The sequence below is a fragment of the Apteryx rowi genome, unplaced genomic scaffold (genome assembly GCF_003343035.1).
Source record: "Apteryx rowi isolate R43461 unplaced genomic scaffold, aptRow1 scaffold_158, whole genome shotgun sequence".
In the NCBI taxonomy this organism is placed as follows: Eukaryota; Metazoa; Chordata; class Aves; order Apterygiformes; family Apterygidae; genus Apteryx; species Apteryx rowi.
In genome coordinates, this window is record NW_020447841.1 from 1,115,085 (window position 1) to 1,133,817 (window position 18,733).

The 18,733-nt window shown below is 40.2% G+C and overlaps 1 protein-coding gene across 11 annotated transcripts in view; it reads right to left on the bottom strand.

Moving 5' to 3' along the window:
• Nucleotides 1-18,733, bottom strand: part of SOCS5 (suppressor of cytokine signaling 5) — a 111,486-nt gene that overhangs the window by 64,100 nt on the left and 28,653 nt on the right. For 8 of the 11 annotated variants that reach the window (XM_026059456.1, XM_026059459.1, XM_026059453.1 and 5 more), the window contains one exon: nucleotides 7,645-7,788. The gene's annotated coding sequence lies outside the window, so the exon portion shown is untranslated. Of the gene's footprint in view, nucleotides 1-7,644; nucleotides 7,789-8,941; nucleotides 9,011-10,818; nucleotides 10,891-16,548; nucleotides 16,663-18,733 lie in introns of all 11 variants that reach the window. The other 3 variants (XM_026059457.1, XM_026059460.1, XM_026059461.1) reach the window with 3 other exon arrangements.

The following is an 18,733-nucleotide window of genomic DNA, read 5'->3' on the forward strand; positions in this document are numbered from 1 at the left end:
CTGGTAGAAAATTAGTCCTCAGGTTGCTGATGTGACTTCTGTGATCTGCAGTAAATATTGTGAAAATTAAAAAGCTTGGAAAGGAGTTTTCACTTTTCCTGGAATTTTCACCAGTCTGTCCTTCTAGCTATCCAACGCTGTATATTCCAGTCTTTGCTTGTGCATGCAACTTAAGGAAATTCTGCCCCAATAAATGGAGCCTTCCTTCAACAAGGGGGTCTGTGAGGGAATCCTTGTTACTTTCCTATGCTTTGCAAGTAACTCCTTCCACACAGATAAGCTCCCTTCTGTGGGCCAGAATTCTTGGGCTCAGATCCTGGGCTGCAGGGAAATAGGAGAAGGCTGGATTGTCAACTCCTTGGCATTTGCCATTTCTAAAGCCAGACTCGGTATCTTTCTACTACAAATGATGGGCTTGATTTGTTAAATTCAACTGCCTATGTTATGCTGGAGTGAGAGAAGATGACACGCGATGGTGCTGTCTGGCTGCAGGGCTTATGAATAAATGAAGAGATGAAGAGGCATAGAGGGAGAAGCCTGTGCTCCTGATGAGTCCTCTCTCGTGTGAGGAACAGTATATATGTTTACATGCACAGGAAACAGAGTTGGAGAGGCCTAGATGACCTTCAAAATATTATTTCCTAAGTTTCATGCACTTTGCTTAATATGCTTTTAAGGTAAAGGCTTTCCCATGCAATTCATCTGTAATTTGAACACTTCTGACACTTTTATCTCTACATTTAGATTGATGCTCTGCTAAGACTTATTATTTTTATGTAGTAATTGTATTCTCCTCCTGACAGAGTAGTGCTGACATAGAACTCTAACAGTACTGACAGTACGGATGCAGTATTCCCATGTGTCATTCAATCTGTCATAACACATTTTTTCACCTCTGAAATTTTCTTGAACTTTTATTGACTGATCTCATCAATATGCTACAAAAGAGACATTGAAAAAAAAAAACAAGGTCTGGTATGATATGTTTGCTTGCTAGAAAAGTTTATTCTTTTTGTGAGATATTTACTAAAACTAATTATATTTGATTTAGAAAAGATGTGAGTTGTATTATTGTTTTTAAAAATTGCAATGATTTCAAGAAAGCCCCTTTTTATAGCTTTTAGCATCTTAAGGAACATAAGTTTTCCATAAAATAATCTTTTATTTTTCAAAAATGGCTGATTTTACTCTGAATGCCACAAGCCAAGACATTGGAGAATGTGAAAATCTTTTTCTATTTTCATTGGCAAAGAAAACCTGTTTCTTATGATATATGATTTTACAGCTTTGTAAGGTGATATGAGCCAATATTATTGCTAACATTTATTTTGTTTTAGAGGAAAAATCAGCAGGGAAGAATATGGGGCTTTGCAAGAACATACAGAGCATTATAAGTACATTTATTATCCTGGCACTTTTAATATTTCTTCAAATAAACTTATCTCGGTGTTACAGCTCCATTACAGTTAAATGCCAGTCAGCTTTTCAATGTTCTAACACTACTTTTAGGACTTAGAATGGCACCATATGAAATTGTCTCTTAGAGGCCCAGTGTATATTTTTGCAGTAAAGCTAATTGTTTAGATAATTGGTTAGCTTGCTTGTTTTGTTAATTTCCCTTTTGTTTTCCAGAAAAAAACAAGGTTTTAACTAAGTGCGTCTGCTTAATTGCCATATAAATTTAAGAGTTCCTTTTAGATGTACAGATCCTGGAGAAGGACTTGGTGGCAGCATTTCAAGTGCACCTTTGTTGCACATAGCTGAAGCTCACCTTCCGGGTATTGTGCATTCCATTTGTGTAACACACTCATTCAGTGCATGCTCCATCCCTCCTCTCTCTGTTTGTCCACAAAACAAACTAAAGACCTGGGGTCATGCGATGGCAATGAACGCTGAAGTAGTTTTTCATGCACAAATGAGAAGATATTTTTGCAGTATTTGAACATCTGACCTTCATGGTAACATAGAACAAGCTTTGAACAAACTAGTTCCACCTTGGAGAGCTAAAGATATAGAGTAAAGCTACAGATAAAGTAGGAGAGCTGCAGGGGGAAAAAAAAAAAGACTACAGGCCTAGCTCTTACCTCCTTGAAATTTTTTCCACAGATTTCAGTGGAGTCAGTCTTCTTACTAAAACAGGACCACAACAAAGCTCTGAGTTTCCATTTCTGACATACACAATTCTGCCTCAACCTGCAACTTTCTTTCCTACTGTCCTGCTCTCCATTATCTGTCCTCCCCTCACTCCTTCTACTGCCCCTCCTTTCTTTCAGTACTGCTGGGATTTTTCACAGGTCCTTCTCTCTCCAGACCTGAGCTAGGAGGATCTCCTCTCTCTTTCTCATCAGGAGTGATGGGGCTTTTTGAGAGAGAAAAAATGCATACGTATCTTAAAAAGACAAGACTGACCATTAGGAAGCTGTTCAATAACTTATTTACATACACTGCAAATTCAACATCCAGTTTAGAGGACCCTGCTAGTTTGGTTTAACTGGTGTGACTTGAGGCACAAGAAGTCAATAAATCCCGGAGCTGCTAGTTTTGTCATCTATGTACATTGCTCTGCGGATCAGTAAATATGGATGTGAACGTCAGTTGAGTGACTGCTGAACAGCAGAGCCTGCTGAACTTTGGCCTGGTGCTAATGGAAAAACTGAGGTTTACTGTGTAGATGCGGTGTGCCGTGCTTGAACAGCCATGAGAAGCTGAAGACATATCCCTGAGAATCTAAAGCCCAACATCTTATTTCTTTTTTATTATTATTCTTTATCAAAGGACCACACAATCTTTGATTGCATGAAAACAGTCAAGTGACATCAAAACAGGCATTCTTCACTGTAGTTTACATACAAATTATAGATGCATTTACTATGTACTCACTGTTTTTAGTTGCATGTGACAGCTCATGACCTTTCAGCTTTCCTTTTGCCTACAAAAGCCTGAAGGGCTTGTAGTTCTCCTAATGATCCATTTAATTGAGACAATTAAGCCATATATTATGGTTCTTACTTCCTTCCAAAGGAAACCCTTTTATGCTACCCAGAAAATATGGACTTTGAACTTCAAATATGTTCCATCTTCCCCTCTGGGGCAGACATTTTTGTAGTGATCAGGGTGCCTCAACTAGGGATCTGTGCCATTTTAGATGCCCTAGGACGTCCAAGACACCGGCACTGGGCTGGCAGATATGATAAGGATCTACAGGAGACCTGAGCCCTTCTGCAGTGGCAGCAGGAGGCCAAGCAGGATCTAAAAAGCACTAGATGCCCTGATCAAGCAATTGAATCCCAGTCCTAATGTCTAACATTTAAAAGTGCACCTGAACAGAATAGCTGACAAAATGCATACAATCTGTGATGCTCACCAACTCCTGCATCTGTATATGCAAGCAATCATTTTTAGACGAGCTGTTGATTTTGCACACACACATTTCAGGGACCATGTCTTGTTCAGGAGCCAGTGTTGATCAGTTGGCTCTCTGTCCTTGACATTTTTCCTACCAATAGTGCATGAAATCTTGCAAAGATGTTAGAAGGCACGGGCAGGAGCCAGCGACTGAGGTAGCTCAGATATCATCCCACTGAGCAGGGTGGTATGTGACAGAACAGGATTACTTAGGAGACACAAGCAGTGATGCAGGATGGTAAGTCCTTACAGGAATAATCTCATTTCCTCTCTGGGATGTCCCATGCCAGTGAGGCTGATTCTCAGTATGGTCGTGAAGATGAAAGGGAAGCAGCTGCTCAGCCAGTCTTTGGCAGGCTTCTGCAGCAAGCTACTGCATGCCCCCAAAGAATTCAGTCCTTCTTTTCTCTGTATAGAAACCCAGGCAAGATGTTATAGGATACCAGCTAAGGAATCCACCATAGAGGAGAAGCAGCAGGAACTTCTTAAAGATCCTCCTTGAACCTAATACTCTGGATGAAAGGACAGAGAAAGTTCCTTGCAGGACTACCTGCAGCCTCTCCACTTCTTGCCTTTGAGACAGAGCTGAAGCCATGGGACCAGATGGAAGCAGGCAGGGCGGTGCCGCAGAGGGACCCCTGAACTTGCTCCGCATGCAGCATGGCTGCAGCAAGGCAGGCTCTGTCCCTCCTCTGACGCTGCTAGGAGAAACACTGCCCTGCCAACATCACTCCCTGCTGACCCCAACTCCACTGAGAGAGACATAAAACTCCTAGGTTTAAATTCTTGTCTTGATTCAAAACAATAGCGAAACTCATTTTGACTTAGCTGAACAGAAGTTTCATCCTTTGAGAAACCAAGAAGTAGTTTTGCATTCCCAGCCCAACCTACTCTTGTCCTGAGGGACTGGAAATCACTCCAGTATCTCAGAAGTTGGCAGCAGGTGCTCAGGCAGGGGTCTCTGTTTCTTTGTAATGACTTAGGGAATAGCCAGAACCTGACCTATTAATAGTATTTAAAGTTAGAAAGTTGGTCCTGAACTTTGAATACATCCCTCTTGATCATAACTGATTTTTTGCCAGCTCTAATCCTGTTGAGTGAACAACTTGAAGTAAATGTGGCTAGCAGGTACCATGCGGCTACAGAAAAAACAATCCCCTGTAATAGTTCCATATATGTTTTTTTCAGACATGCACATTCAGACTGATTGTACAGTCCACAYACCTATCCTGAAGTGTTAAACTCATTGAATGCAAACAGTTTCCAAACAATTTGAGGAGGTTTGAGAAGTAGGGAGAATTCTACAGATATCTGTGGTTGTAATAACAAGAGTTAAATGCTTTGCTCAGCCTTCAGTTTCCTGATGACAGGAGTGGAAAACAATTACCATTTTCCCAATTGAATTCTGAGCTTATTGTTTTAGGAACATTCCTTGCAGAAGACAATTAGAAAGAGAAGAAAGTATCCTTCTGGATGAACTTCTAGCTCTTCTACTATTTATCCCTCCTGCCAAACTGGAAGCCTGTTTATTAAATATTACAGCTTACTATTTAAAATACTATATAGCAGGATTGGAAGAAATATGAGTTTAACCACTATGTCTTCCCCCTTTGTTCAGTTGTTACCTGACAAGGTCATTATTGTGTAAGTGTAAGCATATATAACCTTCAAGTCACATGTGTTAATAAACTGATCTCTTTTTAGTATCCTGCAGATACTAAAATCTGCAGGATGAGTCACAGTTGTCAACACCTTAGGAAGTGAGGCAAAAGATCCCTTTTAATACCAGATTCTCATCTCTATATTCTTCTGGAGGCATGGTCTCTCTGGCATCAGGTGTGTGAATGGATGAATGGGAGCATGAGACATGTTTCATTCTTACAGCTCCATTGTCTCTTCCTCTTATCAAATGATAGTTACCTTTACACACTGTTTCTTTCCTCTTCTGTTTCTGCATCTGAGCGTAAAAGCTAATTTTTATCTTCCGGATACAGTGGAGGATATACTGGACAGCTGGAGCACTTGCTAAGCACTTGCTTCAATAAACTGTAAACCCTTGTCCCTGTGGTTGCTACATGGCATAATTCAGTGAGGAATGTATCTTTCACAGGATCTTACATTCTATATTGGTCTATACATTAAAATATATATGCAACATAAACATTTTTAAAGGTTCATTGCATGAAGCTTCTACTGGTTCTTGACTGAGACAAGATACATTAATTAACCCCTTTTGGGATAATAAGAGCTTTGGAGTGACCAATCTCCAACCTCCTCTTAGGCACACCCTAAGGGAGAAGAAGAGAGAAAAGCCCTTCAGCATGCTTACACATTAGAAATCAGCAACATTAGAAATCCAACATGTGTTAAATTTAAAATCAGAACCTAGGACTTCACCACCAGTGCTTCAGAGGTCACAGGGTCCCATCCACTCTGGTGCCCCCATACTACATAAAGACCCTGGACAGCAATGCTAATGAAGGAGCTGTGGGCTCCCTGACAGTGCCAGCTCAGTCAGCCATATTCCACCAGCTTCCCCTTCTTTCCCCTCTCCACCATCTGCTGCCCTGTCCTAGATTGGTCATGAGTGTAAGCACAAGGAAATATAACCAGAATATGCTGTTTTCAAACTCAGCAGTATGAAAATGATCTTTCTCTAAATAACCTTCAGTTCCTGAGAATGAGGAAAGTGTGGAAGAAAGGCTCAGAACTACCTTTCTCCCTCTTCCTCTGAGCCAGTCCATTCATATTTTCAAACCATTCAATCCTATTCTAACAGGGAGATAAACTGCAGGAAAACACGATTTTTTTTTAGTCTAAGGAAGTAAATAAGTGCATAGACACAGTAGATCAAAGCTACTTTCCAGACAATTAACAAAATGTATTCAATTAAATGATGAAAATATGGGGTCCAGAGCTAAAGTTGGCAGTCTGGGCCTATTTCCAGGCAGTTCTCAAAATACATCTTTTTTCTGTTATTTAGAAACACTAGATTTAATCCTTCACATTGTAGCAATGAGCACAGTTAATCAGATTGAACATAGTACAAACTTTAAATATTCAGAGAGAGCTCAAAACAGAGTAAAAATAACCCATCAGAATTTAGTTAGGACTACAAACAAACATTCATTTATACAGAGCTGTAGTCTGACATCCTTATTCAGTCCCACCATTATTTATCTGATGTTTGTACTTTGCCTGTTATGACATTCCAGACATGTACAATACAACAAAACACAAACACCCAGAAGATGAACTAATGACATTAATGTGATGTCAAAAAATGACCATGATAGAAATCCCTATTCCACAAAAGAAAAGCAAAAGCCTCCCTACTTGATCCATCTCTCAGAGAAAGCCTCGGGCTTTCTTTACTGGAAGCCTGTGCCCCATAGAACCTGCACTGGTTCATGCTGGCCGACATTAGAGTGTCCTGAGAGTACACCTAGGCTGGACTTTTGCCAAGGGCTGAATTTTAGTGAAGAATTGGTGTCTTTCAGGAAGATGGTTTTATTTAGGTGACAGAAAGGATAGGTTTTGCTGGCTAGCATCAAACATATACAAATACATGCAAACCAATGGTGATAAAAGGTATCTTCTGTTGATAAATCTTTCTAGACCAGATCAGAATTGAATAATAGCTTCCCACCAGTTCTGGAAGTCTTACAGGTTTTGGAAACTAAGGGAAAGACTCAAATTCAAGAGCTCACCTTTGAAAACAGCTAGCCCCCAGAACTTTACGTTTCAGGCAACCAGCTGAGCTGATCTCACCAGCTTATGTAAAGAGCCAGAAGAGCAGAATCCTCAAAGAATCCTCAAAAACATCTATGTACAGTCACAGACACACTCAAATTGACTGTAAACTGCATAGTATGGATTTCCATCTAGGTGTAGTTGTAGCATCATGGAGCTTGCTCTCATACTTGCAATTAGCATCTTAGGTAGATTCCGCAGCTTGTACTTAGGTTCATGTTGCTATTGTTTAGACTGCTGTTAGCACCAAAGCTAACAGGAATACCCCAGGTACAAGACAGTCACCCTAGCACGATTAATGTAGAGATACCCCTAGATAGACAGAGCCCAAGCCTTATAGAGCTTTTGATGACAAAATAAACATTTTAACTTAGCTGAAAATTAAGTGGAAGTCAATGCAGTCTATATAAGAGAGATGAAATGTGCTCTGTGGATGACACAATACTGAGTACAGGTACAGCCTTCTTTTGTATTAATTCAGATTACCTTTGTTCTAATAAAAGTGAGTGCAGTGATCCAGGATGGAAGTGAAAAACGCATGGAGGAAGGCAACAAGGTCCTGGTCCAAGACAGGCTGGTAGTCAGGCTCCACTGCAATTTGGACATAGAGAGACAGCCAAGGAATGCAAGCTGTAGGAATAAAAGGCAGGCATATGATTAAATTGATGGGGAAGGTCACATATATGTGCCACTCCATCTGAGCAAAATAAATACAGCTTTTACTGAATTTTGACAGTACCACAGAGAGTTAGAAATCTAAAGCTGAAAGAGATTTCCTACCATCATTTAGCCCATTCCCAGCACCAACACAGAATGAAATATATCAGACTATTCCTGACCGATGCTTCTGTTCTTAACAGCTTCCAGTGAAAGTGATTCTACAACGACTGCAGGTAACATTCCTTCACCCCCATTTCATTGCCCTTCTAACTAGAAAAATTTTTTAATTGCTAATCTAAATCTCTTTTGTTGTAAATTAAGCTAATTACTTTTTAACTTCTTAACTTCTTACCTGCACCAAACACAGACAACAGATGATCTACTGGGTAACAACTGAAAACATACTTTAAAGATTGCTATATTTCCCCTTCCCTCAGTTTTCTCTGTTTTTTTTTTAGCCTAACTTCCTTCTGTCATTCCTCAGAGGTTAGATTTTCTGAGCTGTCCGTCATTTCCATTGCTTTTCTCTCAACTCTTTCTGTTTTTTCTATGTCTGTTTTAAAACACAGTGTCCAAAATAAGAGACTCTATTCCAGCTGAGGAATAAAAATCCAGTGCCAAACAGACCAGAAAAACGACCTTCTTTGTCTTATGCATGACCCTGTTATTAACACTTCCCAGAATGTCATTTGTCTGTTTTGCAATCCTATCACATGCCTGATTCATATGCAGCTTATGGATCCACGTAACCCCAGATTCTTTTCTACGGAAATGGCTGATATGGACCCTCCATAAGGATTTTGTGCTCACTCTAAAGGACAGACTAGGATATTATGTTGTGACAGCTGTGAGAGGAAAGCCTCAGGGCCTATATTCACCAGCCACAATCAAGCTGGAGACAACTCAAGTAAGGTTCTGTCAACTAGTTTGAACATAAACCTGGGTGGAATCAGCCCCCAGAGAAATGCTTAATCTTGCCATTTGTTTTATGAGTAGATTCATGCATTCATCAGATCATCTAATACAACAAAAAGTGATCTAAAACAGATATAGATGGAGTCCATGGGCAGAGGGCAGCAGGGAACAGAGATGCCAAGTGCTGCAGATCAGTTCATGCACTCACAGGACATAGGTCTCAAGACTATCCGGCCTGTCACCTTTTCCTCCAATATGCTGAATAAATAACAGGCACCTGAGAGAGAAAGGGGGATTCACAGTATTAATGGTGCATTTTTCTTCATTTGTCTTCTCCTCACCTTGCTTCTTACCTCTGACTTAGTACAGGATTCATCTCACCTAAATCATCTAAAATTGGCATCATGTCTAAGCTTGTCCTTTAGGCCTCCTCTACAATCCAGGAATGGAAAAACTACCCCTTGAGCTCTGGATTCATCTATGCTGAAATAAATTTCAGATACACAGAATGAATCACCTTCTGAAAATGCTTTCTCTCTGCATTTACTAGAGAGGGAGCATAAAGGACAACCTTAGACCAGATGCTTAATTCTTTCAGAAAACACAGCCACAGAAAAAAAATCACAATTGTTTCCTTAATAATGGGTCAGGCTCTCTAGTCCAGCTGATTACCTTTCCAGGAAAGCACTCAGAATCTGTTCCTTGCATAGCCAAATTCAGTGTATGTAGGAGAATCCATAAAGTTTTGTTTAAATGCTGAATATCCTCTCTGTTCTTTCTTTTACGCATCCTCTGCCTCTATCTCTAGTTATCTATAGCAGATTGTCTTTTCCCAGCCATTCCTGTCAATACCTCAATAACCAGCAGCTGGGTCACATTCATGGAGTCACAAAAAACAAGCAAAGCTATCAGTTAAAAATGATATCGCCTCTCCTGCCTTTCATTAGGCCTGGCATAAACTGACAATGAGATGTAATTTTCTTGCTTGACCACATTTCTCACAGCACATAGAAGGAAGCGTAATTTGTTATCACAGCAATTTTTTCCCCTTCACACTTGGCTAACTACACTGTACATTTCACACAGATCTTTTCACTCAGCTGCTGCAAGTTATGGTCCYAATATATCAGAAATCAGAAACTACGTTCTCTGAGCTTCATTAGAAGCCATAGATTTCTATACTAAACTATACATTTTTTTACTGATCTTAATAAAATCAATGCTTTGGTAGCAAACCAAACTTTTTTGACAGAAAAGCTTTGCTGGCAGATTTTCTGCAGAGTAGCATATGTAATTATAGATTACATATATTTGTAATTATGGTTCTGTTTCTGCAGAACTCCATGTAAGAACTGGGAGGTCAACATCATCTCCTAGAAAGGGGGATAAACACCAGCTAAATTTAGGATGCAGAGAGCTGCTGTTATGGCTTGGGTGAGGAGCTGGCACCAGTCTAGAAGAGGAGCAAAATCATTTTCTCCATCTGAGCTGTGCTTGAAGCTTCATCTAACATCCTCCTTATTTCCATGATAAGTGTTGTACATTTGTCATTAATGGACACACAGATGTCCATTTCAATTCAGGAAGCCTGAACTGATTTTTTAGTTCCAGTTCTCATTATGAGACAGAGGAGGGATTGGAAGCCACAACCATGGAAAGGAGTTTGCATATTCTCCTCTGGTATATTTGCATTCTGCAACTGGAAAAGCTTAATTGCATGAAATTAATTAGGGGATGGTTGCCAGCACCACTAGTTTTTACTATAGCTAACTAAACCCTTTTGTAGAGCTACTCTGTGCCCAGAGATCTACAGAGTTGGTCTGCATATTCAAACACTAGGTGGTGCCAAGAGTCTACATATAAAGAAAGGCTAACTTAAAAAGAAAACAAAAATGTTCCATTTAATGGCAATATTGACATAGTTTGGTTTCTGTGTGATTCTGTGAATTAGTTCAAAATCTACTGTTAAAATATCTCATTATCTAGGAAGTGACATAAAAAATTATATACAGGGAGCTAGTAAACCAAGTCTACAGAGAGTACAGCAATTCAGAAATGAAGTTTCAATTTAGGGATGTTACTTACCAGTGCAGATAGGCCAGATTCATCTAGTCCAAAACCCTGTCTCTGACAGTGACCAGTACAAAGTGCTTGCTCCTGTAGCAAGGAGACAGTCAGATCCCTGTCTTAGCCTCAGGTCTTAGCCTGGCAGCAAACACTTAGAGGTTTGCTTGAGCGCTAGCATATGAAACCAAACTTTCCAAAAATGTATTTCTAATTCAAAAATTGAATGTTCTTGCTTGATATATAAATACTAGGTGACCATTTTTATAACTTAACTACACATACTGTTTGCAAGGTTTAAAAATTCAAAAGGCTGCAAACAGGATCTGTGCTCACATAATATCAAAGAAACAAAAATATTTAACCTTTTCTAGATTTGCTTTTTTCTTGAATAGCAATATCATATTTGCTCACCTAATAGTCTTATTGGTCTCACTACATGACCAAACTCTTTAACTAGTGAATGAGAAACAAATTACCATAATTTTAAATCAGAAGTGCATAATGCCCACCACATATTAGGGAATTCCTATTATCTGTGAGATAATCACACCGATAATTTGGAGGAAAACTGTTATTAAGTTACTAGCAGGAAAGGGCAGAGAGAGAATGAATATTTGATACCTCATTAGCATTTCTATTCTGATATTCTATTGTTTCAAGTTCTTGACAATGTTCTCTTTTTCCAGTACAGATTTTCCTGTTTGTACACAACTCAAGTTCTTTGGAAAGAGGAAGTTTTGCCTGTCACAAATATGCAAGAGGGTGCAATTAGCTTTTCTGGGTCTCTGGGGAAGTTCATGTACTCATTTGTCAGCACAGATGGCCCTGCTATCAGAAGGGTTATCTTAAGGTACATCTCATGCATGTCAGTGTAGCGGCACAGAGAGTCTGTTTTCTCAGTGGACAAGCGAGTACCATTTTTTAGTCCTTCCAACCTGAGTCTTTCAGAAGGTTTCTTGTATCCAGCCTTGATATAGAATTGTTCCCTTGGAATTGGGCTGCGATGTCTGCACAGTGCTGTGTCTCCATGTCTTTTGGGGTAGCAGCATGTGTGTAAAAAAATCAAGTTTCTCTTAAAAGACTAGTCTGCAAGACTACTGTTAGCTTATGAAAAGCAAGGCCCAGTCCATAGGCAGCAGAAATGATGTGATATAGGCCACCATAAAGGAGACTGAGCAAAACAGAAGGCACTGTGTCTCTATTGCTTGTACATCCTGCATTTACCAGGACTATGCTGCCTCAACAAATTCCTGTGTAGAAGCTTGGGTGGGAAGGTGCATAGGACAGACAAACATACTGACAGCAAAACGTTAGTACACCTAGGCCTGACTGATGATGATGTTTAAAGATACAACAAAGATTATAGGAGCTGTGAAGAATGAAAACAGGTCAATAATACAGAACAATCTGGGTGGCATGGCAAACTGGACACAAGCAGAAAAATATAGTCAACCATAATGTTATAGGTCTAGGAAGAAAGAATGCAGATCATATTCAAAGAACAGGTAGAAGCTGGAAGACCTATCCTGAGAAGATGTGACCCAGAAAAGATTTGGCAGAGCATAATGTGGATTGTCTACCAAGCATTAGCTTCTAATGCGATTCTGTAGCCAAGAGAGCTAATGCAATCCATAAATGTACATATAGATCAAAAGTGGAGAGCCCTATTTGACATTTGTGTGATTGATCTCCACTAATTCAGTGTTGAGACACTGAAAGGGTTCAGAAAAGACACTCAAGTGCCATTAAAAAATGAAAAATATTTTGTAGTCAAAAATTTCAGGAATGTGCTTTGCTTTACTTTTGAAACAAGCATAAGTCCATAACATGCTGTGCAATTGCTCTGCAGATCAGCTATATTTCATATGCCCACTGAATCCAATGTGTCAAGCTTACAGTACCTGGGTAGATCAGGTTCTTTGGATGGGTCATTTTCAATCCCCACTTCACACACATTTTGCAAAGACAGATTAAATATTGTTAAAGGAATAGAGGGCCAGTGACAGCAAATGAGTCTGTTACCCATTTATTAGGGATCTAAAGGAACTAAAGACTGGTTAAAAAACCTGTTCTGAGAATCAGCCACCTCGGGGTTCAAGCTGAGCAGCTAATTGCCGTGACTCCACTGCCCAGAGAAGCCCGGATAAATAGAGCAACCAGCAGTACTGTGATGTGGGAGAATGATGGTGGGAAAGCTGGTGCCTGGGACTGGTGTGATGCAGCTTGGGAGGGTTGGGGGCTGCTGTGCCAGAAGGATAGTAGAGGTATGGAAGTGGGTGGCTTGAAGCAGAGGGTTGTGATTATTGAAGGAGGAGCTGCAATACGGAGGCTTGTTTCAATCCCTTCACCACATGATTTTCTGCCTAGTAAGCTGGGGTTTGTTACTAGCTTGGTTACATGATCTAGACAGTGAGAGGGAATGTTGCAAGCAGATAGCATTTTGCTGCTGGGTTTGGGGTTTAGTTTTTATGTTTGATTATCAGTTGTGCTTGCAGGCCAAAACTAATAGCCCCAGTTCCAAATATTCCCATCTGCAGGATAGACACCATCTTGCCTAAAAACCCGTGCTGAAGCTTCAAACTGCTAACAGGACATTCATGTCCCCATTTCCCACACATATGTGAGTGGCCCTTGTCACTGACACTCTGCAATAATGGCACCTCAAGCCCAGGGAAGTCCTGAGCACATAGGCAAGTGCCCATGATATTGTGCCTTGTGCACAATAAGCCCGACATAGCCCATGATGGGGTGGCTTATTGAGCATACACATTGCAGACATTCAATCTGTGTGCAACGCCATGACTAGTGTGTGGGGGCACCATGGGGCCAGGGAGTGAAAAAACAGCTGCCCAGAGGAAGCTGCAGACACACAACTAGAATTCACAGCCTCTAGGAATGAGCATAAGCTGAAGAGTACTACTGCCCGCATGGGCTGAATGCAGCCTCTTGCCCAGAGGTTGAACAGTCTTGTCTTAAACAGTCCTTCATAAGCAGAGCTTCATTTCCCAACATCTTAATTGCAGATCATCTGCCAAAGACCGATTACCTTCAAAAGGCCAACTTCAATTTTTAAGTGTCCTTACGAAACCACCTACACAGCACCAGCTCAAGCTGAAAGCCAGAAATCTGAAAACTAAAGATATTGCTGCAATGCTCAATAAGTGGATTTCCTCACTGACAAGCAGAGAGTCAAATAAATGATTTTAATTTAACCCTTTTTTACTGGAGACAAGAGAAAAGGAAAAATAACACCATATCCACTGCCAGGACCTGGACTGCCTGGGGAGTACATAATGCACAGGTCTACCACATCATTCCCAATATGATGTTGGGAATAGACCCATCCTAGTCTTCCTCCAAAAGCTATCAGGGCTGGCTGAGACAACAAGTCACTACTCTCCTGTGACTATACTCACAGTTTGATGTTCAGGCACAAAAGAGATGAACTGATGGGCTGGTTTATGAGCAGTCCATGAAGAGGATGCTCATTCTCTTGCACATTGGCAGCTGGCTTAAAAAATTAAGTCATTTTGCGGTACAGACCACATCAGAATTTTCAGCCTACAAGATAGAATTGTTCATAGAGCCTTAAAATGGCCTTGGATGGCAGAATTATATTTTCTAACTTCTCTTTTTTATTAAAACCAAACTTACTTTGTGATACAGATCATGCCAGATATTTCACCCCCAAAAGTGTTTTGGGGGTGAAAAGGAGTTTTACACACATGCTGGCCTAGGGAACTCTGTTTTTGTACAAAGTAAATAAGAGTTAAGCTCAAGTAGGGAATCATGACATACTGATTCAGATCACAGCTCATTTATCAGTTATGGTTTATGGCCATTAACAAATTTCTTAAATTATCTATGTCTGAATTTTTCATCTGCAGAAAAGAAATCTTAGGATTTACGTACTTCATAGTGAAGTTAGAAGGTCTAATTTATTAAACTGTAAAGTGTGGTGAGATCCTCAGATAGAAGATGTTGCGAACAAACAAGGTCTACTTAAAAGTATAGAAAATGATCTCAACAAAAAACAGAATTGGGTAAATTAATAGCAGGAAGATAGATACTGCTTCTCTCTATTAGAATGAATGGCATTTTGCCTGGAATATGAGTCACAGGAGAACTTTATTTTCTGACTGTAAGACATGGCTAGCACCAAAGAAAGGGGAATAGTAATCTGAAGGATAAACTGCAGGAAGAAATAACCAGGAATACACTGAGATGATAGCAATAGCGCATGAAGAACTACTTTAAGATAAAAGGTAAATTGTATCTTAATATTGTGAAAGCCATTCAAGCTAAATGGCTCAAGGCTTCTGCTAAGAGAATAAACCAGATCACACAGGCAGGAACGAAGCACACGAGAGCTTAGGACAAAGCATTCTCAGCTGGGAAGACCTGGCTCTGGAAAGAATTTTCAGCAGAGATTAGATGAATCACAGTCTGAGCTCTCATGACTCATATTAAAACCTTCATTAATACTTGCAGACCCAAATAAACATTCACAATACTGACTGAAACTCCCAGCTCTTTACTCAGCAAGCACTCAAAGCCAGCTGCCTGACAAATGATATAAACTCATGTTCTGATATCTAATACCACTGTACAGTGCAACACTTAACTATTTGTTGTGCTGTGCAGAAGTGTATCAAATGTCAAATGTACCACAAAACATGGTATTTGCCATAGGGTGAATGCATACAAATAACTACTGTGGTGCATCCTGACTACCATACAATAGCTTGCTGCTCCCTAGTAATTTGTCCCCATCCCTAGGCCTCACCAAAGTTTCACATCTTTTTATCCCTTTGGAGGGATAAGAATACTTCTGTTCAGCCCTGAATTTTACCTCTTTTTCCTTCTGGCACTCTGGCAGTGATGGCATTTATGGCAACATGTTGGTTTCTACTTTTCTCAAAGAATCCCACTTGTTTGCAGTACAAACAGCATATTTGTTTGTTACTGCAATGTTATTCATTTTTTCTATAAAGGATCCCTGTGGATTAGTGATACCATTTCCATCTTTTCTGGTCACATGTAGTCATTCTGTTGGTGCTTAGAGATTTTGGCAAAATGACAGTAGCAATGCTGGCATCTATCTCCACACACAGCAGTATCTCAGCTTGGGGTGGCAGCAAACTCCATTTGCTCTTTTTCTGTGGACTAGGGTCATCTTTTTGTAGTACTTTGGATTTTCTCTCTCATTTAGAGTGTCAGAGTGCTACTTACTCTCCTAAAGTTCACTTTGCACTGAAAAACTTCATTTGCTCAGCAAATTCTAATTGTGGTTAATTCTGACCCTTCCAATTGTTTCTCTGAGTGTTTCAGAGACCAAATCACAAGTTCCCACAATGTACATGTGGAAACATGGGCACCAACCCCAAGTTCATGCAGCATGCTGCCAAGGCCCTTCCACTACTCTGAACACCTTGGTGTCCACTACCTGGCCCAACAGAAGGAGCACTGCCTGACTTCTGCCATTATCCACCAGTTCTTTATAAAAAATGGGGGCTGCCACCTTGATCTTTGACTTTGTAGCATTACCAACAGCCTCCTTGCCACCACTCTCCCGCTGAGTCCTCACCTACATTTATACCAAACAGCTGACAAAGCAACTTTCTCCATAAGCTTGGTCAGCCTGAAGCTTAATATATATGAAGGCAAACACAGAATGGAGGGGAGAAGAAGGCAGTGCAGCTAGCATTGCAAATGATCAGGAGAATAACTGACATAGAATAACTTTACCTTAGTAAAGACTCTATGTTTCTGCTGCTGATCATGCATGGAAGCCCTGCGGTCTTGACAGCTTTGCACATCTTGACCTCTGCCCCAAACTAATTCTAAGATGGTATGATTGTACTGAAAAAAAGAGACAAACATCACTCTGGGATGCATTGAAATAGATACCTTATATAAGACTACAGCTAATTAATCTGCCATACTCAGCACAGATGAAGTCTCAGTTGGAATCCTATGTTCTATTTTGTGTATCACTCTTCAGTACAGATGCAGGGAAACAACGGAATCCACAGAAGAAGCAACAAGAGTAACAAGAAGTTTGGAAAATGTGACCTGTGAGGCAAGGTTAAAAGAATAGATTTCAGAAAAGACAAAAACTGAGTAGGGCATAGGATAAATTTTCTAGAATGCAAAAGTGAGGATAAGAAGATACTTAATAACTGCTCTCCATTTCCACTGTGAATTGGATCACTTGTAAGTGGTTTCATTTTCAATAAGGGAGATTTATACTAGATAATAAGTGTTCTAGTACAAGGACAGTGAAGCCCTGAAAGAAGACACCAAAGGCTTCTATCACTAACAGGTGAGATAAACATATACTAGGAATGACCTACAGTACACCTATCCTGCCTCAATGGGATAAGAGGGACAGACTGGAGGATCTGTGGAGGACTCCTGCATCCCTAGCCCTGTGAAACCAAGGTTGCTCCTGTGGTGGCTGGAAGGGCCAGTATCTGAATCTATACAAGCAAGTAGTAGTATCGTAAACAAGGCTGTAAAGGCCAAAAGACAGGAAAGCCAAAGTAGGCTTGGGTAGAAGGTTCATGAAGACGAATCCCCAAAAGTTAAATTGCTGGACTGATTTTTCTGGCAGTGCAGGAGACAATCAGTTCAGTAATGTTCACCGGGAGAGCACTGCAGTGAAAGGGTGATGGGCCACGTCAGAAGCAGCAGAAAGGGCAAGGAATTTGAAGATGAAGTAAGGCAATGACACATGGCCATGAGGGTTTTGAGAGCAGAACAAGAGAAGTCTCAATGGAGAAGAGAGGACCGAAGCCATGCTAGAGGGTGTTCTGGATGGAATCGGAGATGAGTTGGAGGCAAGAACTGTGATTAACAATTCAGTGTTACTCAGACCTCCTCTGCACTAGAACCATATGGCATTATTAAAACCATCACAAGTAACTCTGTGTTCAAAAGGAAAGACACAAGAAACACAAAAGCATGGGTCAGGATTGAAATGAGGAAAGCCATGAGCATATCTGAATGACAGCCCAACAAAAGTGGACAAACTGTCAACGTACAATTACTACATTTTATCTGTCCTGCTTGCCAAATAACAGCCCTATGCAGTGTCTTTAACAGAGGCCAGTATTAATGAATGTCCTTTGCATAGGATATTCACAGGCCCTGATTTGACACATCTATTACCAACATCACAGAAGTCCTGCTTTGAGTCACTTTTGATTGAATATGCTGATAAAGACTACAGCCAGATCTGCAAATATTACTTCCATAAGGCTTCTGGACAATTACTTCTTTCAGCAATAACCTGGTCAAAAGATGCATCTAGAATTTTTTACACATTAAATAGCTTTAAATTTTTTTGATAATTTAATCTAGGTTTGACCTATTGCTATATTTAAATCTCCCCACGTATGCTTTTAACAACAAAGGAATCTCCCTACCCCACCACTTCCATGCAGTCTGCGTAAATTTTGTTATAATACTGTGCGCATGCCCTCTGAATTTTGGTCTGGCAGTGTATTAAACTTATTACCCAGGATCTCCCTGTAGGCTGTCAGTTTTATTTAGAGTCCATTCATATTTTAAATTTATGGCTAGGCTTTGATTTATCTGGCTTGATTCAATGCCCAGTGCCCAATGGAAAGTTTCTATTGACCTAAAAGGAACTTAGATCAAGGCATGTTTGTGTGCCTGGTTTGATCTGACATTAAAATTCTTTTTTCCACTAGGTTCCGCATATCTAAAATGGGTTAGCAAACTCACAAAGTACTGATTTTTTTTTCTGAACATGGAGACATGAAAAAGAGTATTGCTCATAAGAGTCTTCTCCAGTTTTCACTGAAGTCAATAAAAGCCATTTCATTTACTGCAGTGGAAGCTGAACTGGAGTTGAACATCAGGGCTACATTTACTCCCAGATTTATTCCAGAAAGTGAAAACCTAA